Source organism: Neofelis nebulosa, chromosome 17 (assembly GCF_028018385.1).
Source record: "Neofelis nebulosa isolate mNeoNeb1 chromosome 17, mNeoNeb1.pri, whole genome shotgun sequence".
Lineage (NCBI taxonomy): Eukaryota > Metazoa > Chordata > Mammalia > Carnivora > Felidae > Neofelis > Neofelis nebulosa.
The window spans coordinates 32,061,627-32,088,338 of record NC_080798.1 but is presented as its reverse complement, the minus strand read 5'-3'; the positions used below and the strand labels follow the sequence as shown (position 1 = coordinate 32,088,338).

At 50.1% G+C, this 26,712-nt stretch overlaps 2 long non-coding RNA genes and 1 other non-coding gene across 3 annotated transcripts; 2 read left to right on the top strand and 1 right to left on the bottom strand.

Moving 5' to 3' along the window:
- Positions 1-1,277: 1,277 nt before the first annotated feature.
- On the bottom strand, positions 1,278-3,323 carry LOC131499356 (uncharacterized). The gene is made up of 2 exons (XR_009255821.1): positions 1,917-3,323; positions 1,278-1,409 (listed from the first exon to the last, which is right to left on the bottom strand). It is a non-coding gene; the product is annotated as an uncharacterized LOC131499356 (long non-coding RNA).
- A 14,504-nt stretch (positions 3,324-17,827) lies between these two features.
- LOC131500521 (small nucleolar RNA U13) lies at positions 17,828-17,931 on the top strand. The gene has a single exon (XR_009256336.1). It is a non-coding gene; the product is annotated as a small nucleolar RNA U13 (small nucleolar RNA).
- Positions 17,932-24,324: 6,393 nt separating this feature from the next.
- On the top strand, positions 24,325-26,133 carry LOC131499460 (uncharacterized). The gene is made up of 2 exons (XR_009255887.1): positions 24,325-24,506; positions 25,625-26,133. It is a non-coding gene; the product is annotated as an uncharacterized LOC131499460 (long non-coding RNA).
- The last annotated feature ends 579 nt before the right edge of the window (positions 26,134-26,712 follow it).

Here is a 26,712-nt window from a genome sequence, read left to right as displayed (position 1 = left end):
TCGGCCGCAGCCCGCCTTGAGGGATCCAGGGGAAATGAAAATTAATGGGGTGGGGAAGGTAATCAACAGTGAGTCCCACTTTTGTTAATAACCACCCTCCATCACGGGTAGAATGAGACAGAGTGTCCGTTCCAGGCCAGGGTCACCTTGGGAAAGGAGGGTGGGCGCCTTTGAGGGGGTCTCTTTCCGGCCCGGGTCCTCCCTAGGTCATGGAAGATGGTCTCAGAAACGGACTGTCCCTTTGGAGCTTCTGTACCCTGAGAGTGCTTTGCAGATTGGCTCCATGGCATGAGCTGGAATTGTCCATCGGGACCCCTGTGGGTGCCTCCCAGCCCTGCCTTCACTGAGCCGTCAGCTCTTCCCCCCGCCCCCCCCCCCCGGCTCTGCCTTCGTCCCCAAGACGCTCCACTCTCGCATCGCTAACCTCGCCCCTGCTGCCCATTGCCGCTGACAGAGTTGCCATCGACAAGGGGACACTCTGGGGCTGAAGCCGCTGCGAGCGGGTAGGGCGGTCATCGGCCTCGGACGGACCCTGGTGATAAGTTCCCACTGCCCGCTCCCCCGCCCCCTCCCCCGCCGCCAGGCACCTACAAATCACCAGGCCCAATAGACAAACACCTTTCCCAAGTTGGCTCTTTGTTTCCAAAAGCCATTTCCATTTCCCATGTGCTTACTCAGCCTCCCCCCAGCACCGTGTTGCTTGGTGATGGGTGAAATGGGCAAACACTAGCCTCCAGTAGCAGGTCTTTGATGTGTGCTGTTGGGAGCTGGGGCCACAACAGGGATGCCTGGGGCCTTCTCGGCCGCACCTGCCATGGAAACCCTGCGATGCAACTGATCCGCTCACGTGGCTGTGCAGCCCGATGGCCAACCCCCCCCGTGAGGTCACAGGTTGGCAGGGAAAGAAAGGGATCTCAGTCAATTCCCATGTGCCGGGCCCCAGGACGAGCCATTGGCATACAGCACCTCACTGATTCTGCACACCAAGCCAGTCAAGTAGGTGCACGTTAGCGGTTAAAGCTTGGATTCTGGAACCAGGCTACCTGGCTTCAAATCCCTGCTCTGCCACTGACTAGCTGTGTGACCTTGGGCAAGTGGCTTAACCCCTGTGAGCCTCATATGCCTGCAACCGATCTGTAAAATACAAATAACAGCACCTTATGTCATACGGTTGCCATGAAGCTCCAATAAGATAATATATACAAAGAATATTTAAAACAAAGCCAAGTGTATTAGTCTGGTCAGGCTGCCATAATAACATACACAGACCCAGTGGCTTAAATAGCAGAAGTTTATTTCTGAGTCTGGAGGCTAGAAGTCCAAGATCAAGGCACCGGTTGATTGGGTTCTTGGTGGAGCCTTTTCTTCCTGGCTTGCAATCGCCTCTCACTGTGTCCTTCCCTCCGGATCTGGAAACACAGTCATACCGGGGGTTAGAGTTTCAACATGTAAACTGGGGCGGGGGGTGGGGGGGGCGGTGGGTGCCCAACTCAGTCTGTGCAACAGCCATGAAACATGTTCCGTGAGTGTTGCCCATTGTTATTACGGCCACCATACCCCATTTCACATGAGAATGCTGAGCCCAGAGTGGCAGAGTCGGGACCTGAACCCAGGACTGGTCTGACTTCCAAGCACACGGCTGTAACCAGGTGCTAGGTGCTTGGCTCTTCCCACCAGATGGCAGGGGCTCCCGACCCCCTGCCGAGCACCCCCTGAGTGCTCTTTGACCAATGGCCACTCCTCTGGACACTAGGGAAAGTGTCACACTGCTTGGCCGGGAAGCCAAGACTGTCAGGTTGTGGGCATCGGCTGGGTGCCTAGCCCAGGGGAGCCCTTGCCCATGGAGCTGGAGAAGGTACCCCCCACCCCCCGAATCCTACATCTCCGCTCTGGTTCCTTTCCAGATCCTGTATCACCTGCTTGCAAGGCTCGGTCAGGTGGGAAGAGGAAAAGAACACAGCCACAGCTACTGGTTCCTGTCGTCGGGGCTCTGCCTGTCCCCTCCGGAGCCAAATGAGGTTCCTGCTCTAATCGTGTCCGAAAGAGCCAGGAGCCTCCTCCGCCCCATATCGAGGCTCGGGCGGTGAGGCACGTGGCCAACATCCTGTTCTTCTGGAAACAGCATCCGGTACTGCTTCCAGGAACCATGCATCACACATTCTGTCCGTGGGGCTAACTCGGATCATGTGACTCGCTCTGACCAATCTGAGCATCACATCTTTCTAGATGCTATAGCTGGTTCAGGGACGGGCGCATGTCCAAATCTAGGCAAAGCAGAGCAAAAGAGAGTCAATTCCAGGCTTATCATGAACATAATCAGAGGCGAGACATTCTCCTCAGTGAACTTATTTCTGAGGGTACAGAACTTATTTCTGGCTGCCATGACAACGAAGCCAAAACAAAGGAGAGCAGAGCTGAGAGAGGCTGAGAGACAGAGTCCCGATGACATTGTTTAAGCCCCTGGATATAGCTGTGCCTGAAGACATTCCAAGCCATAATAGCTCCTTTCTCGCTAGTTTGACTTGGGTTTGGTGATTTGTGTGAAAGAAAGAAAGAAAGAAAGAAAGAAAGAAAGAAAGAAAGAAAGAAAGAAAGAAAACCTTCAAAACAGAGGGAAGATATAGGAATTAGAAATTCTGAGTAAGTTAGAGGCGTTCAGTTTTTCCCACCTGCTGGAGATGAGAGTCATGCCTTCTTCTTGGTCATGGGGAGCTCTAGCATTAGCCAGAGCTGTATTCCAGAAATGGAATGTGTTCCATTTCTCTCTGTATTCTATATTCTAGAGTACTCCCCAAAGAAGTGGGGAGAAATACCACCAGCCAAGCTGGACCAAAAAAGACAACGGGTTATTCAGCATCGCACTTTGGAGGCACTGGGCTCTTCACGGCCCAGAAATCAATGACTAGCACCAGGGGCCTCCATCTGGGAGGACCGTGGCATTGCCTGGGGGTAAGGCAGGCCAGAGATACACCAGGCAAGCCTGACTGGTCTCATGGGTGTGTGCCCACCAGAGCCGCCTGGTCAGGAATGTTTGATTCCAAGCAGATAATGAATCAGGGGTCAGTGGGCAATCCGAATGGAGATGGGCTCCTCTCAGCCCCCAGCTTCACTCTGGGCCAGGGTCAGGACTAGAGCCGATGACCCAGGGTAGGGCCTGGGCACCTTGAGGATCTTCACCGACCCAAGGGAGGAGGAGTTTAAGGCTGATGGCGCGAGCCCCTGTGGAGGCTGGGAGGGAGGGGTCCCCCCACCACACGGGGGCAGACACACACCCTTCACTTGCCCCTAAGGACATGTGAGGAGGAGAATCAAAGTGAGTCCCCTTGGCCATGGTAGCCCCCCCTTCCCCAAAGCAGGGGTAGCTCCTGCAAGGAGGGACTGATGGCTAAATTCAGCAAGTCTTAAGAAAGGGCTACCGGGCCAGAAGACAGGGTGGGGGTGCACGCACAGGCAGGAAGACAGCTGAGATGGATTTGAGCACCAAAGTCTGAGTAACGGATTGGGCCGCAGAGAATGAGGGGATTCCTTAAGAGGGCAAAGCCAAGGACCCCTCTTCGAAGAGCGCCCCTGGGGTCAGGGAGGTCAGGCTGACGCTGCTCGTACGGTGTTTCTTCACCCCTGCTCATGTTGGATCAGTCCGGCTCCGCAGGATGGGGGAGACTGGGGATGGCCGGCTGTCCTCCCTTCTTCTGTCATGGATAACTGAAGGATGTTCGCTCTTGGTTCCACCTGGCTCCTTTAACACCCGAGGGAGACAGCTTAGACCTGTCAGGGTTCTTCAGTGACAAGCAACAGAGGCCAACCCTGGCTGGTGTAAACACGGAGGGGAACTGTCCGGAAAGGTGTCGGGTGGCTCTCCGAATCAAAGGAAAAGGCAAAGAACTAGGCTTAAAAGGGCAGGGAAGAGGGACCTGGAGGGGTAGGGGCCTGTACAAAGTCCCCTAAGACTCGAATCCAGCTCCTGCCATTGTACGTCGTGAGAGAGTAAACGTGAATGGCTGAGCCCAGGACACATGCCCACACTTTGGCCAGGAGAGAGGGGCGGTGTCAAACAATAGGAAAATCTCATTGGCTGAAATTGAGTCACTGCCCCACCCATTGCCTGAGCACCTTGATTGACAGTTAGGCCAAGAGCAACCCCAGTGGCCAGCGGTCATTCACCGGAAGTAAACCTGGAGGTCTTACCGGAAATGGATGGGAGCGACCACAAAGAAAACACCAAATGGCCATTGCAAGGGTCGGTAAAGCTCAGGCTCGGGAGAGGTTTTTTCCCCAGAGATGCTCGGAATCTACGTATGCTCCGTCAGGTGGTTAGAAAAGAAAGCATCTCTCCAAGTGCTGACCCAGAAGGGGGGCGGGGGGGGGGGTTGGTCAGGAGGAACAGCCGCTGCTGGGGCTACGTTTATGGAGTCCTCACCTTGGACCAAGCAGCGGCTGAGTGTTTTGCACCCCTGATCTCTTCTCACATCCTCACAGCCACACCAGGCGATGGACTTTGCAGATGAGGACCCCGAGGCCCAGCCACGGTGCTCAACCAAGGCACTCGTCCACACTCACGGCTCCCAGGGCCAGGACCTGATGGAGAACTGTCAGCACAAAGCCCATGGGATAGATGGCAATGCCTCGCAGATCCTCAGAGGCAGAAGGGGACCATCGGTGGGGGGTGGGAATTGGGGGAAAATGACAAGGAGGAGAAAGAAAAGCAAGAGGAGATGGGGCGGAGGAAAACTCAAGGAACCACGGGGCTGAAGAAGGACACCAAGGCCTGGGATCTTGGTACCCACGCAGCAGGCTCGTCTCACATTTAGGGAGTGAACCACAAAGATCCAAGATCATCGGGGGCCATGGCACCAGTGGCCAACGTCTCTAATGAGCCTGGGGAAGGAAGGGGTTGGCAAATTCACAGCTGTGTATGTCCCAGATGATATCTTGGAGTTTTCCGGCTGCCTTTTACTCTTCCGCCATCGTCCACCGGGTATCTTAGAACACAAGAGCCCAAAGTCAGGGAAAGCAGAATGGCTTTCCCATTTTTATTGAGCACCTCCTAAGGGCCAGGTTGCTTCTCCTACATTATCCCTCAGTCTCAGGAGAACCTTGAGAGATGGATGTCATGCTGTCTCCATTTTACAGATGAGAAGACTGAGGCTGAGGAAGAGGAGCTGTGATTTGAGCCCCGGAGTAGCTAATACTCAAATCCCAGCTGGAAGGCACGTGGGTGGAGGCGCCAAGGTGGCCGCCACGGAGCCCGCATTTCCATCCGGGGCGGGCACCGGGCGCTGGGTGGCCCTGCTTCGTCTGCCGGGCGCTGGATCCATCTGGAAGCCTGGCCTCGCGAAGTTAGGGCCTCGCTTAACCAAAGTTTGTGAAAGGGCACCCTGAGAGAAGAAACAGTCTTATCTCACCAGAGCCCTGCTAAAATCCCAATAAGCCCATTGCGAGCTAGAGATTGAAGTGCGATGTTAGCATCTCTCTTCTGGTGTGGAAAGAGCTTACACCGAGTCATATTTCAAAAAGGCACAACTGACACAGTATAATCTCTGGTCTTAACTCCCTCTGACCTTGAGAGAGCGGCAATAAAGCACAGGGGCTGCAGGGCCTGGGGGGAAGGCCGGCTGCCAGGGGAATCTCATCAGGCCCGGCTGGCATCACAACGCCCTGTCGCTGGGAGGGAGGGGCGGGGGCTTCACCTGCCATCCCCAGGGGGTGACAAAGCTCCTGGGGCCCCGAGGGGGGGGGCAGCCTCCTCGTCCTGGGGCCCCAGCTCCGCCCCTTCCCCAGCACCCCACTGATGGCAAGCCCCCAAGGACTCACCGCCATCTCCTCTCATCTTACCCGCCCCCCCCCTCCCCAACCCCCTTCTCTTTTCCAGTGACAATAATGGAGCTGAAAACGTCGCCAGAAAAGGCATCGATCTGTTTATCTATCACTTGCTAATCAAAAGTTTCCTGCCTCCCGTTAAAATACCAATGATTTCCTTTGCGGAATCAAACAGGTCTGTTCTCAGAGACTGAGCGCGTCAGTGGAGACAGTTTAATTACTGCCTTTGATGCCTCTTCCCTGAATACCAATCTTTCCCGAGTTACATGATGAACACACATTAGGAGAAGAATTAAATCAAAAAAAGCAGGAACTGACTAATTGTGGGGCATCTCACGTGGAATCGGGCTTCCCTGTTATGCACTCTGTCCTTTCCCGGGGCCCATGCCGTCTGAAGCCCCAACCCTGGGAAATTCCAGCACCGTCCAGGGGAGCCTGCTGTTTGCACCCTGAGTTCCCTTGACACATTATAAATGCAAGGCTCAGACTGTGGGCTTTAGAGCCAAAGACTGGTCCTATGTTCCAGCCTCAATGCTGGCCACTTAATTTCTAGGAGCCTCAGTTTTCCTGCATCTAAAAATGGAAACATGAACCATCCACATAAAAGGCTGCTGTGAAAAATAAATCAAGTGAAACACGTCAAGCCTGGATCATGGGAGAAGTCAGTTAATGAGAGTGGGTATTAGCATTTCATTATGACATTAATTATAACATGTAACAGTAAAGCAGATGTTTTTTCATAGATTATATCCTATTTATATACACTATATGACTACACACTTATACTTTTTTAATGCTTATTTATTTATTTTGAGAGAGAGAGAGCATGAGCAGGGGAGGAGCGGAGAGAGAGGAGGGAGAGAATCCCAAGCAGGCTCCGTGCTGTCAGCACGGAGCCCAACATGGGGCTTGATCTCGGGAACCGTGAGATCATGACCTGATCCGAAATCAAGAGGTGGGCACTTAACCGACTGAGCCCCCCAGGTGCCCCCGTTTTTATAATTTTAGAAAGTTATTGTAAAATATAATAAGCAGTCAGTCTCCTTAATCACTGTATCCCACAAGGACGTATTTCACAATTCAGAGAATGAATTCTTACAGCCAGAGGGAACGGCTCACAGGAGCACATGTAAACGCCGTTCCTTCCCTGACTGCCTTCTGATGGAAAGAAGAAAGAAACATGGTCACTTACATGACACTCAAACCTCCCTCGTCCCTCTATCACCCCGCCGTGCCTCGCTGGGCCTTCAGCCCCCACGCTGTCCTGCAGAAGTGTCCCCCAAAAGGCCCACTCGCCGGGCAAGCCCAGAGTGGCAGCGGGTTCCCCTCTCTCCTGCTACTAAATTCCTTTCGACTTTCGACAGGGACAAATGACTCCCGGATGATACCATTTCTGGAAAAGGATACCCACAAGAACAGTTCTTAGATTTTATATTCTTGAAAACAAAAAAACATGATAACATTATTTGTAAAAATAAAAATAACTCCCTCTTCTGTCTGGAAAATGATAAGGCCCCTGGCCCTCATATATCCCTCTACTGCCAACCCCAGGTCCCCATTTCTTTCTCTCTCTCTCTCTCTCTCACACACACACAAACACACACACACACACACACACACACACACACACACACTCACGGCTCTTCCTGCACTGATAATCCCCCACCTTCTTGTGTGGATGGACACTGGGTTTCCCCTGCTATCCATCACACCCCCACTGATGCCCTGGTGGATGGACTCCCCGGCCAGGGGACCAGCTGCAAGCTATGTCCCCAAATCGCTGACTCTAACCTTTCCTTGTCAGTGACCTCAGGAGGCATCCAACTGTGTGGACATGAAGCAGCACATCAAGCCCAGAAGGGGGGCAGGGGGCGGGGCTCTGGTTCAGCCCTGGTTGGGGGGGCGGGGCTTTCTGTAAATGTTCCACCAAGAAGCTTATCCCTGGGGCAGCTTCCTGTCCTTCCATCCTGCCCAGTGTCATGAGTGATGCCAGCAGGAGAAAAGGTATGTGTGTGTGTGTGGGGGGGGGGGGGGGCTCTTCTGGGGGACCAAGATACAGGGGACCTCTCCTGTGGATGCTCTTCCCATCAGAATGCAGCTAGAGGGAAACTGAGGCTTAACTGGCCTGCCCCCTCCCCCCATGGAGCCTCCAACAGAAACCAGATGCGCCCTTTCATCAGGCCTTTGCCCCAAGAGATCGCAAAGCCCCCACATAGGAGACTAAGGAGGAAGACCCTTTCCTGGGGACTCTACTAGAAGAGACTAGAACGTGCCACACGATTCGACACATATGCCCCAGATGTGAGTATGTTGCGCACGTGCAATGGTGGCCAAGGCAGGATTCCCCGCTCAGGGAGCACAGAGCCCTGTGGGGACCCGACTCGGCAGCACGCGGTTATGCCGCGGCCTGGGAAGTCCGGCTTCGGGGCAGGCCACGGGTGCTGGACATGGAGCTTTTAGGAATCAGGTGAGGCTTTGGGGAAGAGGCGGGGCTTGGCGGGGAAATGCAAGGGCACAGGGTAGGCAGGGCACATGGGCCAGGGCTGAGGGGGCCGCAAAAAGGAGTTGCTCCTGAGGTCCGTGGGGGAGCCATCCAGTAGCTGTGACCACAGCAGTGATGTGATCCGACTCGCCCTTCACTTTGGCCACGTGTGGAATTTAAGGAACGACCCTGGGGGAGGAGGATGGTTCGGCCCCTGCGATTGCCAGCGGCCGGCGTCCCTGCTCGTGACCAGCTCTGAAACTAGGGTGACCCAGCTGCCGTGTGCGGGCCGGTGTTGGGTCTCCTTCTTCTGCGTCTCTGTGCCCCCCGTCCCCTCCTTGTGCCCTCTCTCCGTCCTCCCCATCTTCTCTCCTTCTCCCCCTTCTCAACACTCTTCATTTCTGCCTCTCATCCTTCCTCAGCCTCCCTGGCCTTCCCCCCCACCCCCCACCTTCTGGGCACCTCTCGCAGAAGAACTGGATGTCATTCCTTTTTGTGGGTTTCTTTCCCTGTTGGTGCACACGACCCCCACCCAGCTCCTCATGTAAATATGACCTTTCTGATATTCATTATCAATTAAAGGAACAAATCCCCTTCTCTGAGCGGCACGAGAGACCTTTCCAGCCGAAGAGCACAAAAGGGCCTCTGGGGCCGGCTGCCAGATGGGTCGTCTCCCATCTCTGGGCGCGGCCTGGGTGGGTGGGGAGGCCGGGCACAGGGGCGGACGCACAGAAACAAACGTGGACGGCAAGCCCCTGGGACATCCTCGCTGCAAATGTCTACCCCACACCTGCCACGGCCCCGCCAGCTTTCATCCCCTTCTTCCCCTGGGGCAGTGGGGGGGGTCCCTCCAGAGGGCAGGCCAGGCTTCTCATTCAGGCTCCCCGCCACTGCCCCTCCCTGGGCTGCCGCCACCAGGGCTCTGGCCTCCCCGGGGTCCCTGAGCCACTTTGGGCCAAAGACAGATCTCAGCCCACGGGAGGAGCAGCTCTGGGGACCCAACTATGGGCACCTTGCAAAAAAAAAAAAAAAGAGTTTTTACATAGTTTTAAATTTTATTTATTTATTTATTTTGAGAGAGAGAGAGAGAGAGAGAGAGAGAGAATGCACACGGGGGAGGCACAGAGAGAGAGGGAGACAGAGAATCCCAAGCAGGCTCTGTGCTGCCAGCCCAGAGCCCAATGCAGGTTCGATCCGAGGAGCCTCGAGATCATGACCTGAGGGGACACCAAGCGCTGGACATTCAACCAAATGAGCCACCGAGGCGTCCCTCACATTAGGCCACTGCCTTGCGTGGGGGTACGCTTTCCCCCACTGAGCCCACATTGCCCGAACTCCCCCCTCCTCCTTTTCGTTTGCCCTCCCTCCTCCTCCTCCTCCTCCTCTTCTTCTTCCCCCTCCTCGTCACTCTGTTCTGGAAACACCCTCACAGCTCCCCCACGATGCCCGTTCCCCCACAGGAGCCAAACAGAAGCCTCAGAGGCCGTGCGGAGGACAGAGATGGGCCCTGCCTGGCCTTCGGCTCCCTCGCCCTCCCTGTGCCCCACAGAGGCCTCAAGCTCCCTGATCTGTGGTCAGCGGCTGGGCTCACCTGCAGGTTTACAGGAGGGAGTGGGTCCCACAGGCAGCCACGACACGGCTGAGCGAGGGGCGGGACCTCCTGCCTAGGACGGTTTCGGGAAGAAACTGTTTCGGAGAAACAGTTCCGCGGGCCCCAGCCCTTCCCATGGCGGCACCCCCAGCGCCTTATCCCAGATTGCCCCAGAGCCCCAGGCCCACGCACCACCCAGGAAGAAAGCCCCCACCCACCCCACCCACGGCTCCCTTGTTGCTGTCACAGCCCGGGCTTAATTGCTGGTTAGGGAGGGGCGGCCGTTCCTCGACATGCCCCTGTGGCTGGCTGGGCTAACCACACCCGTCTGGGGCGCCTGGGGACCATGCTGTGTGCATTAGAGGCTCCCGGTTGTGCAAACGGCATTGGGCATGGTGGTTGCCCAAGTCTGGTTCCCATTCCTAGCGCAATGTGCCCACCAGCAACCAGAATCAGACGGGAAGGTGGAGAGCCGTCTGCTGGGGGCTGAAGGCACATTTGGAAAGCCGGAGTGACACACATGGGTGGGGGAGGGGGAGGGCAAGGGAAAATGCAATACCCCAAAAGCTCAGGCAGTTGGCCTCCGTGTCGGAAACGTGACCCGCAGCCCAGTTTGTCTCCCCTTATTCGCTCCTGACAACAAGTGACTTCTCCAAGCTCAGTCCAACGGAGAAGAGGTAACAGCTCATGACCTTGAGCCTGAATTTCTTCTCGCACCCTCCAAGGCACAGCAGCATGGACGCAGGGTGCTCGTCCCACAGCCCTTTCCAGGTGATAGAGGAAGCCGGGCCCACCCAGGCTTTCACTAGCTGCCCTCGAGAAAGATCCAAGGATCCCTTAGGGAGCCCACCGCCAGGCCCCTGGAAGGCCAGCCTGCCTGACTCAAGGCCTCCTTCTCTGTCAGCATCATCCGTGGGCCTTCCCACCAGGGCGGGGTGCACTCTGGTGACACCACAAGGCAGGCAGGGACACTGCAGAGGGAAAGCCCAGAACTGGGCTAGGGGGAGGGCTCTAAACTGGCACACAGCATGTGAAGGACACACGCACACACGCAGCCACACGCATACAGGCACCCACATGTGCACACACCAGGGCACACAGGCATGCACACAAACACCCGTGCACGCGCACACGACATAGGCGCACACACGCACACACAGGGGTGCACGAGTGCATACACACGCAAGCACACACACAGATAGACCCAAGGGCAATAGAGTGTGGCCCACAAGCTTGCCAAGGTAGCATGGACCCCTCTTTCTGGCCACATCCCCCCCCCTCCCAATAGCCTTTGTTTACTTACAGTGTGACCCAAATTTGGGAGTCTGGGATAGGAAAGGGACTCCAGAAAGCTCCTCCTACATCATCCTGCCTCAGGGCATCCCTCTGACTAACGGATCTACCTGCTCACCCTCCCTTTACAACTCCTGGGTCTCCTGCCATAGGGCGATGTCCCGGATTTAGAAAATTCAGAGCCGGAGCATCCGATGTAGATACCCACTACTAGGAATTTAACCTATGGATATGCCATTTTCCATATTCCTTGCAGCATTACTTATAAGCGCCAAGCAGCTAGAAACAAACAACCTTATTGTCCATCGCCAGGGCCTGGCAGAGTGCAAGTTCATGTAGCCCAGAGATGACAACTAAGCATGGGGTGGGGCCACAGAGACAGTGAGACTCCGCCCTTACCCCCAGGTTGCTCACAGGCCAGGGAGGAGGGCGGCCATGTTGGTAGGCTAAGCAAGACTGAGAGCAACATGTCCGCAGTTCTGAAAAGGGAAGGTGCTTCCTTCCTTTGCCCCGGCTCTCTCCAGCTGTGTGTGGTAGGCTTTCTCTGTTGATGCCTTCTTCTGGCCCCTGGTGTTTCCCCTCACCCAGAGGGCACAACCACAGCCACGTGGGGCAATTGGCAGCCAAGTAGGTGCAACTGTGGGAAGTGTCCCCAGTTAAGAAGAACACAGTATCCACATGTGAGGATTATTCTGCCAGCTTCCTTTATGCCTTGCTGAATCGAAGCGTTCCTTAGGCTAAACGTTCAGCCTACCATTACGTGCTTCCCTTTGGAAGGAAACATCAAAGCCTAGACAGGGGCAACAGAAAGAGTCATTTTGGCTATTACATTCACTATTTATTGTATATATATATAATATATATATATATATATATTATATATAATTATATTATTAACCTCAGGCTATTCACTATTTATTGTATATATATATATATATATATATTATATATATAATTATATTATTAACCTCAGGCTAAGTTTTAAGCCCAAAACATCATGGCCTAAATAAACAATAAACATTTATCATCTCACACAGTTTCTCTAGGTCGGGAATTTGAGAGCAGGGATTCAGAGTGGTACTTGTTCCTCATCAGGTCACAGTCAGGACGTCAGCCATGACTGTGGTCATCAGAAGGCTTGACTGGGGTTGGAAACTCCAAATCCCAGGCGGTACATGGATGTGGCTGTGGACAGGAGGCCCCGGTTCCTCTTCATCGGAGAGCACCGAGCTGCTTGAGCATCCTCATAAGATGGCAGCCGCTGCCTCATAAGATGGCAGCAAGTGACTCCAGTAAGGTGAAAGCCACAATGTCTTGTATGCCCTGACCTTGGCGGTAGCACGTCACCATTTGCACATCATCCTATTGGTGACACAAATCATTTCTATTCAGCATGCAAGGGGACTACTCAAGGGCATGAATGTCAGGAGGCGGGGAGCACTGGGGGCCATCTTGGAGGTTGGCTAGCCCAGTAATTAATATTCATATTCAGCCACACTGAGCACCACCACCCCGTAACCTGCCCCAGCTCACCACTGGCCTCCAGTCCCCTCCTCATCTGCCCTACAAAGATTCCCACTTGCTATCCTCTCCCAAGTTCCTTTTGGAACAGAAGAGACTGTAAACTGATTCATTCATTTATGGAAACAGTGCCCATCCTATCGTTCTGTATTTAGGGCGCTGATACCCTCTCCTATCTTGTGTCTACCACTTTCCTTTCACCACCCTACGTTCCTGCCAACTTCTATGACCTAAAAATCCCTAAATGTGGATGGCTGCATCCACTCCCTGCAGGCTGCGTGTTTGTTAGAAATGGCTGGGTGACAGGTTTCTTAACCTCTCTGGGCTTCTCTTTCCTCATCTATAAAATGCGGTTACTAAAAGTACCTGCCTCTCTGAGATGTCTTGAGGACAAAATGAAATAACACATGGCAGGTACTTAGAACAGTACCTGGAGTGGAGGAAGTGCTATTAATATTCTCAGTATTGTCACTCTGTTAACATCACATCCTCCTCCCGGAATCCCCTCTCCAACTCTACTTATCAGCATCCTACTGCTCCTTACCATAAAGCCCCCCTGAACCTCTTCACCATCCTCACTTCCCTGCACATCTGAAGTGCTACCACTTCTGAGCCACCCAGGTGCCCCTCAGATTTTCTACATAGACAATCATGTCATCTGCAAACAGAGACAGTTTTATTTCTTTCCTCCCTTTTATTTACTTTTCTTGTCTTATTGCATTAGCTATGATATCCACTATAATGCTGCAAAGGAGGGATGAATGGGGGACATCCTTGCCTTGTGCTGAATCTGAGGAGGAAAGGTTCTAGTTTCTCAGAGAATTTGTTTTTAATATTAACACAGGGGCACCTGGGTGGTTCAGCTGGTTAAGGGCCCGACTCTTAATTTGGGCTCACGTCATGGTCTTGTGGTTTTGTGAGTTCAAGACCCACATCAAGCTCTGCATTGGCAGCATGGAGATTGCTTGGGATTCTCTCTCTCCCCCCCCCTCTCTCTCTCTCTCTCTCTGCCTCTCCCTCACTCATGTTGTCTTTATCTCTCTAAAAATAAATAAACTTTAAAAACTACAAAATATGTACGAACACAAAATAAATGATCCATAATGTGTGTGTGTGTATGTGTGTATAACAACCTTCACTCTTCTAAACTTCCCTCTCTCTACCATCACCTTGCCCTGAAGTCATCACCTATTAGTTGTGTTGTACATTTCATGCTGAACTTTTCCCTACATATACTCACATATACCTTTTGAAAACATAGATGGAACTGTAGTCTACCTCTTTGTCTATAACTTGTGAGTTTTTTTTAACTTAAGAGAATACTAATCATTTTAGTTTTCCAGGCTAGTGCATATAAATTTACCTTAGTCTTTATTTTGTTAAGTTTATTTATTTATTTATTTATTCTGAGAGAGACAGAGAGAGTACAAGCAAGAGAGGAGCAGAGAAAGAGATGCAGAGAGAGAATCCCCAGCAGGTTCCACACTGTCAGCACAGAGCCTGACACGGGGGTCAAAATCATGAACCGCGAGATCATGACCTGAGCTGAAATCAAGAGTCAGACATTTAATCGACTGAGCCACCCCGGTGCCCCTCATTTGGTTTTTAATAATAGTCAACTTAATGGATAAGGAGTGTGTAAGTCTCATCCTCTTATGGCTCTTGTCATTATTGGCCAAGGAAATAGTTATGGGTGCCGGAACATAGTAGCTACTCCATGAATGCTGGTAACTTTCATTATGTAAAGCTCTGACTCAGGCGACTGTCACTGGGAGGGAAGGACACTGAAGGCCAGTCATGGGCTCAAGAGTCAAAGACTCCATTTGGCACCCAAAGATGGATTCCAAAGGGTCAAAGCACGTGCTCAGTCATCTGTCCCTTCTCCTCTTTTCCAGGTAACTCACATATCACACACTTGTCTCCATTTGTGGCCTTGGTCTCCTCTCTCCCCTTGAGGAGAAGTGACCACTTCAAATGCAGAGACAGGAGGGACCTAGGAATCAAGGGTTCCCCGGCCAGAACTCTCTGAGACAAGTTGCTGCCTCAAGCTCGGGGCTCAACTTTCCACGAGGAAGCAAAGGGTCTCTCCCAAGACCAGTTTGTGAAGCCCACTTTCAGAAGCTGGGGAGTTCAGGTCATAGTCGCTCCGCTTTGCCTGGTGCCCTAAAGTTTGTCAAAGAACCGCAGAGGTGCTCTCTTTTGGCATTCTTCCCTCCAGTTGAGCTGACCCTATGGGGAACGCTCACTGTTTCCAGAAGCTCTCAAACAAAGGGAACACCCCGTGCGGTGGTTAGATAAGCCTAGGTTCCCATCTCAGCTCTGTCCCTTGCTAGCTCTGCCAGCTGGATGAATTACCTCACCTGAGTGTATGCGAAGGTGGAAGGGTGAGGAAATTCCATGCCACGCCCTTCCTTCCCACCCACGGACCCCGACGACTGCGAAGATGTGGCCACACTTGCCACCCTGAAATGCTGTAACAGCTATGGTTTCATCTGGAGGAGAAAGTCCCACGGGCAGGTTGGGATTTTCTTCACGGAATCGCTCCCTGCCAAGATGCCAACACCTGTTTAGAGCAGGTGCTACGCAAGGCAGTGTCCTCTTCTTTTAAGGACAGCACGGAGCCACTTTCTTCATCTGGTTCACCTGAAAGCATTGCCTTCCAGCTCTAGCCAGGAGCGACTTTCCTTCTTGCGACTCCAGTGGAGCATCTCCAAATGGACCAAAGTGACTGGGGCTCAGATGTTTCTAGTCATTGTCAATAGTGGCAGCAGCATTTTCAGCTGAGGAGGGATCCCAAGGACATAAATTAGACAAAAGAGGACCGGCTTCAGTTGAGAGGGGAATTCGGGGGCGGGTCATGGTCAAAGAGGGTGGTGGTTGGGGGAGGGGAGCTGTGTGGAGGTAGACACGGCGACAGGGTTTTGTTTCCACTTCTTTCTTTTTTTTTTTTTTTTTTTTAAGTAATCTCTACCCCCAACATGGGGCTCGAACTCACCACCCAGAGGTCAAGAGTCCCGCGCCCCACCCACGGAGCCAGCCAGACACCCCTGCTTCCGCTTCTTCAATGGGTATTTTTTATATACCGCAAATGATCCTGCTTTTCCCACTGTGGAATTCATATCATTTCCTCTGACACTATTTATTTAAATAGAAGAGTAATCCCTTGGGTGGAAAGGATTAAGGAAATAATTACATAGCATTCAAAGGTGTGCAGATGGCCATCAAGACAGGGATGTTTGGAGAGAGGGATCCAACAGGCCACGTATGATTACAAACAGTGCCTTTACTTCTACACGTCTGTTTCCATCAAGGAATGAGTGCCAGCGACTGTATAGAGTGGTTCCGGCTATGCCGTTGCTGTCAGCTGCCGACTCAGCACCCACCATCGCAATCTCCTTCCCAGGGTTCCTGTGCAGCCCAGAGAAGCCGGAGACTACATTTCCCAGAATCCCCTTCCTCGTGAGGGGGAGGGGGGGGGCGTTAGAACGGCGAGGAGCCCGGATGTGGGATTTGCAAGAAGGATGAGAAGTCCTCTTTCTCTGGGGGCGGTCGCAGCCAAGTGCGTAGGGTGACGGGAGGTTTGCAGCAGCTTTCCGGAGAATTTCAGGAATGACTCACTTTGGTGCTGCAGACCGAAGGAGGGAGGAGGGGCTTCCCAAGATTTTCTTTAGAATTGCAGGGTGGCTCCGTGGGTTAAGTGTCCGACTGTTGACTTGGGCTCAGGTCACGACCCCAGGATTGTGGCATGGAGCCCTGCCACAGGCTCAGCGGGGAGCATGGAGCCTGCTTAACATTCTCGCTCTCTCCCCCTGCCCTCTCCCCTACTCGTGCACTCTCTCTCTCTCTCTAAAATAAAAATAAAATTAAATAAGATTAAAAAATTGTGAAACCTTCCCAGCAAACTCTTGAATAATCACTTTCATGCTAAAATGACATTATAGGAACTCTGGAAATCAGCCACAGATCTACAGCAACCAAGCAAACGCCCAACCAAGGAAAAGTCGCGTTCGGTTGGTGGGACAGTTGGTCTTTTTACTGGTCCTTCCTTTGCCCCTTCCTGGCACAACGTGGCACAGTTTGGGGGAAGCGGTGGCCGAATTACCCACTCCCTTCCTGTGGCATCTGACCTGGAGCTCACGTGGCCAAAAGCACCACAGCCTGGATCTCACGCAGGAGGCAGTCGTCCTGGCTCAGAAAAATTCAAGGGGACTATAGACCTGCGGACTCCTGAGGCAAGTGATTACTGATTGGGGAACGTAACAGAGCAGCTAAAGCCCGAGAAGAAACAGGGGTTAAACTCAGGAAAGTGAAGGCACTTAAAAGCAGCCACGAATAATGGAGCAGTACACAGGCCCAGGGGAAACCTATGTCTAGAAAAGGCCCAAGAAGAACCTAAGCCTTCATGAAGCTCATCCCAAGGTTCAGAAGATGCCCTGCTAATTGGTGAAGGTCTTAACCTCCAGTCGGCAAAGACTGGGAGACGTGGTTGATTTTTTTAATGCCCCATTTTAAACAACAGATCCCAAAGCATACAAAGAAACAGGAAAACATGGCCCACGCAAAGGAACAGAATATTTTCCCTGAGAATACACAGGCATTGGACTTACAGGCAAAACCTTAAAATAACTATCTCGGGGTGCCTGGGTGGCTCAGTTGGTGGAGCGTCTGACTTCGTCTCAGGTTACGATCTTGCAGTGAGTGGGTTCGAGCCCCGCATCAGGCTCTGTGCTGACAGCTCAGAGCCTGGAGCCTGTTTCAGGTTCTGTGTCTCCCTCTCTCTCTCTCTGACCCACCCCCGTTCATGCTCTGTCTCTCTCTGTCTCAAAAATCAATAAACGTTAAAAAAATATTTAAAAAAATAATAACTCTCTCAGGGGGCCCCTGGGGGGCTCAGTCGGTTAAGCGTCCGACTTCGGCGGGGGTCACGATCTCACGGTTTGTGAGTTCGGGCTCCATGTGGGGCTGCGTGCGGACAGCTCAGAGCCTGGAACCTGCTTCGGATTCGGTGTCTCCCTCTCTCTCTGCTGCTCCTCCACTCGTGCTCTGTCTCTTTCTCTCTTTCTCTCAAAAATAAGTAAACATTAAAAAAAATTTAAAAATAAAAATAAATAACTATCTTAAACATCCCTTTGTAGCTCATAAGCATGATGATTGGGTGTTTATGCTGTCGTGTGATATGGGTCTCCCTCAAACTTTGTTACGACCTTGGTGCATTACCCATCTGACATGAAAAAAAAAAACCCACCAATCTTAAATATGCTCTAACAGCTAAAAGAAAACACAGAGAACGAAAAGAAACCAGCAAAACAATATATGAACCAAATTAACATATCGACAAAGAGATTGACATTATTTTAAAAGAACCAAAAGGAAATTCTGAGGCTGAAAAATAGAAGAACCGAACTGAAAAATTCACTAGAGTGGGTAAGAGCAGATTCGAACAAACAATCAGCAAACTGGAAGAGGAGTCCTTTGAAATTATTAAGTCTGAGGAGCAAAACAAACGAAGGAAAGTAATAAGAGACAAAGGGACCAATGAGAGGCCATTAAACAGGCTAATCTGTGCATCAAGGCAGTCCCAGAAGGAGAAGGGGGTGAGGAAGGAATAGAGCTTTGAAGAAATAATGGCCCCGAGTCCCAAATTTTAGAAAATACATAACTGTACCCATCCAACAACCTTCAGGTTTGTTCAAAGAAAAATATGCATGCCCATTTATCCAAAAATCTGACTTCTGAGAAATTTTTTCCGTAAGGAAATACTGTAATCTTGAACCCGGGTGGACAATTAGCTGCAAGGACTTCTCAGAGCCATTTTATAATTATAAATAGTTGGGAACAGCCTGCATGTTCAACAATAGAGGTTTGGGTAAATAAAATATATCTGTACGATGGGACGCGGTGCAGTCATTACAGAAGGTTAACAACGATGTCTGTCTGGAACTGAACATGAAGAGAAAAGAGGGTTTATAAAATGCCATGTGCAATCTTATTTTTGTACTGTAAGTATGTACGTCTATATGTGAAACGTGATTTGGAAAGATAGCCGTGAAAGAATGAAGAGTAGGTTTTTTTCTGAATGCATCAGGTTGAGGGTGTGTTTTTGGTTTCTTCTTTTTGCTTCTATTAAGAATAAAAAACTGTGAGTATAGCTAGTATCTTGAAGATAAGAAATAACAAGCGTTGGCATAAATGTGACGAAAAGGGAACCCTCGTACACCGTTGGTGGGGATGTAAATTGGTGCAGCCATTGTGGAAAACAGTGTGGAGATTCCACAAAATATCAAACATAGAAATACCTTATCATCCAGTAATTCCACTGCTGGGTATTTGCCCAAAGAAAAACACTAATTCAAAAAGATACATGCATCCCTATGTTACTGCAGCATTATTTATAATAACCAAGATATAGAAGCAACCCAAGTGTCCATTGGTAGATGGATGGATAAAAAAGATATGGTGTGTGTGTGTGTGTGTGTGTGTGTGTGTGTGTAATGGAATATTACTCAGCCATCAAAAAGAATGCCATTTGTAACAGCATGGATGGATCTAGAGGGCATTACGCCAAGTGAAAGAAGTCAGACAGAGAAAGACAAATACCACATGATTTTCCTTATATGTGGACTCTAAAAAAACAAAACAAATGGACAAACAAACAGAAAAACCCAACTAGACTCTTCAGTACAGAGAACAAACTGGTGGTTTCCTGAGGGGAGGTGGTGGGATGGGTGAAACAGATAAAGGGGATTAAGAGGTACAAACTTCCAGTTATAAAATAAATAAGTCACTAACATGAAAAGTACAACGTAGGGAATCTAGTCAGTAACACCATAGTAATGTTGTGTGGTGAGTACTTTTTAAATATTTTTGGATTTGTAATCAGAGAAAACAGCCTGTATTAAAGTTAGTCCCATACCTAAGAAGTGTCAGAAGTGGGATTTGAATTCATATTACTTCCCAGTACACCATGCTGCCTTCCGTCCAGCATCAACTGCCTGCTAGAGTTTCCCTTCACTTAGAATGCTCTCTTTCCCAGGGGATGCCCCCACCACGATGGGCTCCCTTCATAATTAAAAGTACTTTAATAGGCCTAGGGAGGATTTGTAGGCTGAGAAAACCAGAAGTTTCAGCATTCATTTGGTTTCCTCTTCTAAATTAGCTAAGACAGATTTAGCTGCTTTTTTTTTTCCTTTTTTTTGAATGCTAACTCTCAGCCACCATTTCATCTGCAAATAAGAAAGCCACTCACGATGAGAGTCATACCTCCCCCAGGCCCTCTCCAGGCCTCCTCCACTAATCGTGAGTGCAAGAGCCAAGAATCGGGATGACCAAACAGTTTAAAGCAAGATATTTTCATTTCTGAGTTTGTCAAGGTGTCTTCGCAAATTTCCTCTTCAATTTACATAATTTCCGCTAGCCTCACTTCCCCCCCGCCCCAGGGGCTTTGGATATCAGACATAAACAGGACATACGAGTCTGTCCCCTCACCTTTGCCAAAGCCTAAATGAAATCAAATAAAAAAAGTAATAAAATAAAATGAATGATGGTCATTACCTTGCCACAGCTATTTCACAGTAACAAGGTCTGACAAGTATTAATTCACCATGCAGTCATATACATGCCCAGATTATATGATGCTATACTCACTTCCCAGTACTGGGGGCTAAGATGTTTTCATCCCAAAGAATCTTTAGAATTCAAGCATATGAACTTTGAACCATGCGGTGTCCGCAAGAATCAAATTCCCGCCAGGAAACGGATTCAGACAGAAGTCAACTGACGGATGGCTTCACTTGGAATTTGCAGCTTTTAAAAATAACATAAATTTTGTCACAAATCCAGGACTACTTTGCCACCAAGAGTAGAAAACAGAACCACTGGAAAGTCATGCACTCCCAAAAGATGCTAAACCCCTGAAATCATTAACCCAGGGAATAACAAAGAAGTCTTTTTATTTTATTTTATTTTATTTTATTTTATTTTTTATTTTAAAAAATTTACATCCAAATTAGCATATAGTGCAACAATGATTTCAGGAGTAGATTCCTTAATGCCCCTTCCCCATTGAGCCCATCCCCCCTCCCACACCCCCTCCAGTAACCCTCAGTTTGTTCTCCATATTTAGGGGTCTCTTCTGTTTTGTCCCCCTCCCTGTTTTTATATTATTTTTGTTTCCCTTCCCTTATGTTCATCTGTTTTGTCTCTTCAAGTCCTCATATGAGTGAAGTCGTATGATTTTTGTCTTTCTCTGACTAATTTCACTCGACATAATACCCTCCGGTTCCATCCACATAGTTGCAAATGGCAAGATTTCATTCTTTTTGATTGCTGAGTAATACTCCATTGTATATAGATACCACATCTTTATCCATTCATCCGTCGATGGACATTTGGGCTCTTTCCATCTTTTGGCTATTGTTGATACTGCTGCTATAAACCTGGGGGTGCATGTGTCCCTTCGAAACAGCACACCTGTATCCCGTGGATAAATGCCTAGCAGTGCAATTGCTGGGTCAGAGAGTATTTCTATTTTTAGTTTTTTGAGGCCCCTCCATACTGTTTTCCAGAGTGGCTGCACCAGCTTGCATTCCCAAAGGAGTCTATTTTATATGTGAAGGCAGATGTTGTTCCAGCACAGACTCTTTCAAGTTTCAAGAGAGCCCAGTACCTAGAGCAGTGATGTCCTCGTTTAGAAAACTCAACTTGGCTTCAAGAGAGCAAGGCTTGGGGCGGGGGGATCTTTCCTGGGCCTGGGGTTTCCTAAGAAAGAGCTCATCTTAATACTAATATGGCAGAAATACCAGACGTACACAGCCAACCTCTTGAAAAGAAGGAGAAATCCAGAAGTGAAGGAAGCCCCAGGTTTCCAGGCAGAGGTTGTATATACCCGACTCTGTCTCATACTAGTCAGGAGATGCAAACTAGGAGGAACCAGAATCAAAGTCCTAAAAGAATGTCTACGCACAAGAACTACTTTTTTATTCCTAGAAAATTAAGACCTTACGCTAATACTTCCAAAGGGACAAATGTATAAATCAAACCCATACCAAAGGAAAGCAAGAAAAAAAAAAAAAAGAAGAAAACAGGGTAGCGGGGGGCGGGGGGTTGGGGAAGTGTAATTAGACACCTAGGGTATCAGGTTTGGTGCTACCAGTCTTTCCTTTTCAGGAGCTATTAACATGTTGGACATGTTTTTATATTCCAAAATATGCAAAGAAAACCATAACATTAAAATTCATAGCGGTTTAATTAAAATGTCTGCAAAAGTTAATATTATAGCAACTTCATGAATGGCCAAGTTTAGTATTCATAAAAATTCCATTACGCTGAAAAACAGTTTGAAGGGTAGATATTTCTCCCTTCGCAGGAATTCTTAGGTGCGCACGATTGCCAAGAAACCTCAACCATCGCAAACGAAATGAGGTACTCGTAGCCAAATCATTTCAAAGGCAAAATGATGTCGAAAAACCCTTTTCGACAATCATTGGGAACGCGAGCGGCGGGGGCATTCTGATAGGTGTGCTCTGAGGCGGGGCAGGGTCTCCGAAGGAAAGGGTGCCCATGTGTCATAGCAGCCCTAAACGGGGGGGGGGGGGGGGGGGGGCACCAAGGCAGACCCAGGGACGCAGCTGCCAGGGGAATGCTGTTCCACACCATCCCCCAGTCCCTGGTCCGGTGGCCCAAGCCCTGCCCGGCTCCCAGCGCCTCCCTGGCTAAGTTTCCACCTCTCTCTTAAGCTTCTATCATAAGTACAGCCCCAGGGCCAGACCCCTAATTGTCAGCTTCTTCTAAGTGCCAGGAAAAAACCTTCTCCAGCCCTCCTGCCCCTCCCCAACACAAGCCCAGGGGGTCAGGCAGGTTCAAAAGGTGAAATAAATGAATCTTTACACATTATAAGGACCCAAGCAACATTCTCTGTGGCATTAGAGCCTGGAGTGGCAGCAAGCAAAAGCAGGTGTGCGGGGCGCCCTGTCAGCTAATGACACTGATAAGCTTGCCATGCCCGGTTCTGCTTCATTTCAAACAGACTGCAGGAAAAAAAAAAAAAAAAAAAGGAGGGGAAAGCCGGAGCAGAAATAATTGCGGGAGCTTCCAGCGAGCTGAGAGAGCCTGCAGGCAGAGACCAACGTGCCTGATTTCCTCCTCTTCCTTTTATTTCTAGAACCTTAAACGTTCTGCTATTATAAAAGTCATCGTGTCAGCCTTCTCCCCAGCCTCTCCGCTGCCCATTTTCAAATTGTATCAATTGGTAAGGCTTTGGGGCTGAAGGATTTTCATCTTGATTTATGGGTTCTGTGCTTTAGAGATGAAGAAGCCCCACTGACCTGATTCAAGCCCCCGGGGGGTGCGCCGTCCCGGGCACGTGTTTATAATCGGATCCTCCCGAAAGCGCGGAGAGGCTAGGGAAGGCTTGGTGTGTGTGTCTTCTTCTCTTCCTTCCTTTTTTTCTTTTCTTAAAATACTAGACACTACAGCAAATTGCAGGTGAACAGCATAGTGCTCAATCTCCAGGCCAAGTGGGCGAAGGGGAGTCTCTGATCCTTAACAGGGATCTGGGCTCTGTCCATGAGGACACGGATGACCACTGGCTTCAAAACTGGGGACCTGAGAAATAAGGCACAGCGGGGACCTCACAGAGGGGCCCTTCTACATTACTACTTTGTAAGCAAAGAACGGACGGGGTTGGAGAGGAAGGGCTGTGCTCGCCTTTTTAACCAGAGGACTCCCTACACGGTGGGAAAAAAAAAAAAAAAGTAAATAAACATATGCCTAAATGCTGATTTCTGCAAGTCCGTGGCTTTGCGGGGAGGGCTCACACGTTGCTTTCCAAGTTCTCATGGTGGGGGGGGGGGGGGGTGCAGAGAGTGGGTTATTAAAATGTTCAGCTGGATCGTGGGAGGGCTACGCAACAAAAAGCGACTTCCCCAGCCCTCTCCACGCATTGTCCACCGGGGACTCTGGAATAAACGGCCAGCTGGCTTTGTCATGCAAAAAGATGCGGCCAGTCCCACCTGTCACCCACCACCCCCACTGGGGCAGCAGGCAGGAAAGGAGAAGGGAGACAGGAGGCCCAGAAGGGGTCCACGGGCGCAGAGAGAGAGATGGAACCTCCCTCGGGCTCTCATCCGGGCCCTTCAGAGCGGGTTGGGAGCAGGGGTAAGCTCGGGGCAGCTCCGGAAAGGCCTGAGAAGGACCCTGGTAAAAATCGAGGGGTCAGGTTCAGGGGCCGGCCGGCGCAGACGCGGCCAAACGCACATATAAATTAATCAGACACCTGCACTGAATTTATCACCGGCGCTCTCGGGATGACCATGGCAAAGACATATGAGGCCCCATCTCCGGATTTCCCCAGGAACGATGATGGCGCCTCCCCATAGTCTTTTCCCTAATTCTCTCCAATTAATCCAAGTGTGTAGTTACAGGCCGGTTGACTTAACAGCCTCGGGGTTCTGGGCCTCAAAAAAAAAAAAAAAAAATCACACCTTCCTGAGCCTGGAGCCCCTTGCAAAGGCACCAAGAGACGTGGCTCTCCGTGGCCCATGTAAAATTGGCGAGAAATAAATCTCAGTGTTGAGAGAGAGAGACAGACAGACAGAGAGAAAGAGGGAGAGAGAGAAGGATGCTAATTGTACCAGGGACGCTGACAGACTTGGCAGAAAGTGTCTTCATTGAGAAATTGCGATCTGAAGTTCTCCCTTGTTCCTTCAGAAACAGGAGGAGAGAGGCATGGGGGAACCTGACGGGAAGTGAGGATTCGAGACTTCAAATACAAACATTATGAAAAACAAGCAACATCTGCAAACAGTAAGTACTTATTTATATTTTATGGAGTGTGTGCTTGGGATTCTGACAGGGTTTTAAACAGAGACCATATTAGGCCCATTCAGAGTCGAGAATGTCCCTTTTAAAAATGCATTACCCCGCTGCTCGGGCAGGTCGGCGGCTCGGCTGGCCTCAGGTGAGCCCTGACCCCTCCCGACCTGGTCTAACAAAACACACATGCGGGTTTGCAATGGGACCGTTTACTGCTCCTCTCTCAAGGTCAGCGCAGGCGGGCGCTGGAGGGTTAGTATTCAGCAGGCTTCTCCCTCAGCTGACAGAGTCGCTTTGAACTTTTCCCTTTTGAACAAATAGGACGGGAAACTGCAAAGAAACAAGGGCTGGGAATCATAGAAAAGAGTGCGCGGCAAATAAATAAATAAGCCGCAAATAAATAAATAAATGGCCAGCCGTGTCCCCGGCAAATGAAAGGCACCACTCCTGGATTTCCAGTGTCTCCATGCATTTGGTGCATATGAGAAACTTTAAAATAAAGACAATAGAATAAACCGGCTCTCTTTTTCTTCCCCACTCCGAAGGATGAACCCTTTATTTTTGACAGCAAATAAGAGGCAGTTGGCAGGTATGGTGTGCTGTGAACCATAAAATATTTAGTAAGGCAATAACGACTCCCCGGACAGCTTAAGAAAACCACGATTATATTCAGAGAGAAAGCCATGAACAAACAGAGGGGGGGAAATACAAAGAAAGATAAAGGAAGGCCTTTCATCAGGACTTCCTGTCCAATAATGCAGCCAGGCTTGATCCATATGTTTTGAGAAAAATCAAAGCGTCACAACTATCCAAAATGTCAATAGCTCCGGTAAGGAATATTGTCTAACATTTTCTATTACACCGTTCAAGAATTTGCCTCCCAGCGCAATTTGGAAGGAAAAAAAAAAAAAGAAAAAACACCTCTTTTCTTTCAAAAACACTCAAAGGAAAGAAAGGCGAGGGGGGAAGAAGGAAGCGGAACAAGGCGCGTTTCAGTGCAGCGTGTAATACAATAATGCTCTGGGCTCCCAAACCAGCCTGAAAGCCGATCCTCTGATGAAAGTGAGTTCTCCTCCACACCTCTCGTGTGTTCTGTCCTTTCTTTGCAGACACTCTTGCAAAGGCACTTCCTGGACAGTTGGATGTAACAGAGCAATCTCCATGCAGCAGGAAACCAGAGAAGGCGAACTTTCAGCAGCCTTAATATTTGGATAATCCTGCATAATGACTTCAGGGTTGCATCTGGAAAGCTCCACGGGCTCCTCTCCATGCTAGGCGCCTGGCCCGCTGGGTGACCCGAGTAAGGGGGGGGGGGGGGGGGAGAAAAGGACCCCCGTGTGTAAACAAACAATTTATTGCTGCCTCCGCGAAATGTAAACAAAACCCACCCACCTTGCCCTGGGGATCGGCTTGGCCTATCTAATTTGACAGAACTTGCTGCTCCGCCGGCATCTCCCGGAGTTGCCTCCCCAACATCCTGGAAATTCTAGAGGGAAAAACCACGCACGAGTGGCTGCTTTCTGTGCCTCGTGGAATCTTAAATAGAATGAAACAGGCCTCCAACAATCAATATTACTGACAAATTAATCTCTGCGAATAAACTTGTTAGCTTCAAGGCTGTCCCAGTGCCCGACATAATTGTTTAAATGAAGTTGGGGCCTTTATGCCAGTTTGTTGGTATTTTTCCTGGCCATCTCTCCCTGTGGGTAGTGCTCCGATTGGCCCGAGGGATTTGGCCTCATCAGATAAAATCATACAGTGGCCCTGACCTTGCTCCTTTAATTCTCTCTCCACTAGGCCTTTGTCTCTGTTTCACAACAAACACTTGCCAGATGCTGAGAAGATGCCCTTAGCCTATCTTGAAAGAGGGAGAAGGCAAGGGGGGGGGGGGGGGGGACAGGCAGTGGTTGTCTACATTTCTGTCCAAACCCAGAATTTACCAGAAATAGTTTGTAAGTACCAGGTAAGCAAGGCACTCCATGTCAGGGTTTCAAAATTCTCATTTATTATTATTTTTTTTTCTTAAGGAATGGAAAGGGCATACAATACTTCTGTGACCTCAAGATTTCTAACCATGTGTGTGGCCGTGGTGGTGTGTATGTGGGGGGGGGGGTTCACATCCAGAGCTAAAATGCACCCAGTCTGCATCAGTATTAAGTATCGAGATATTCTCTACCAGTTGCTAAACAGCCATTAC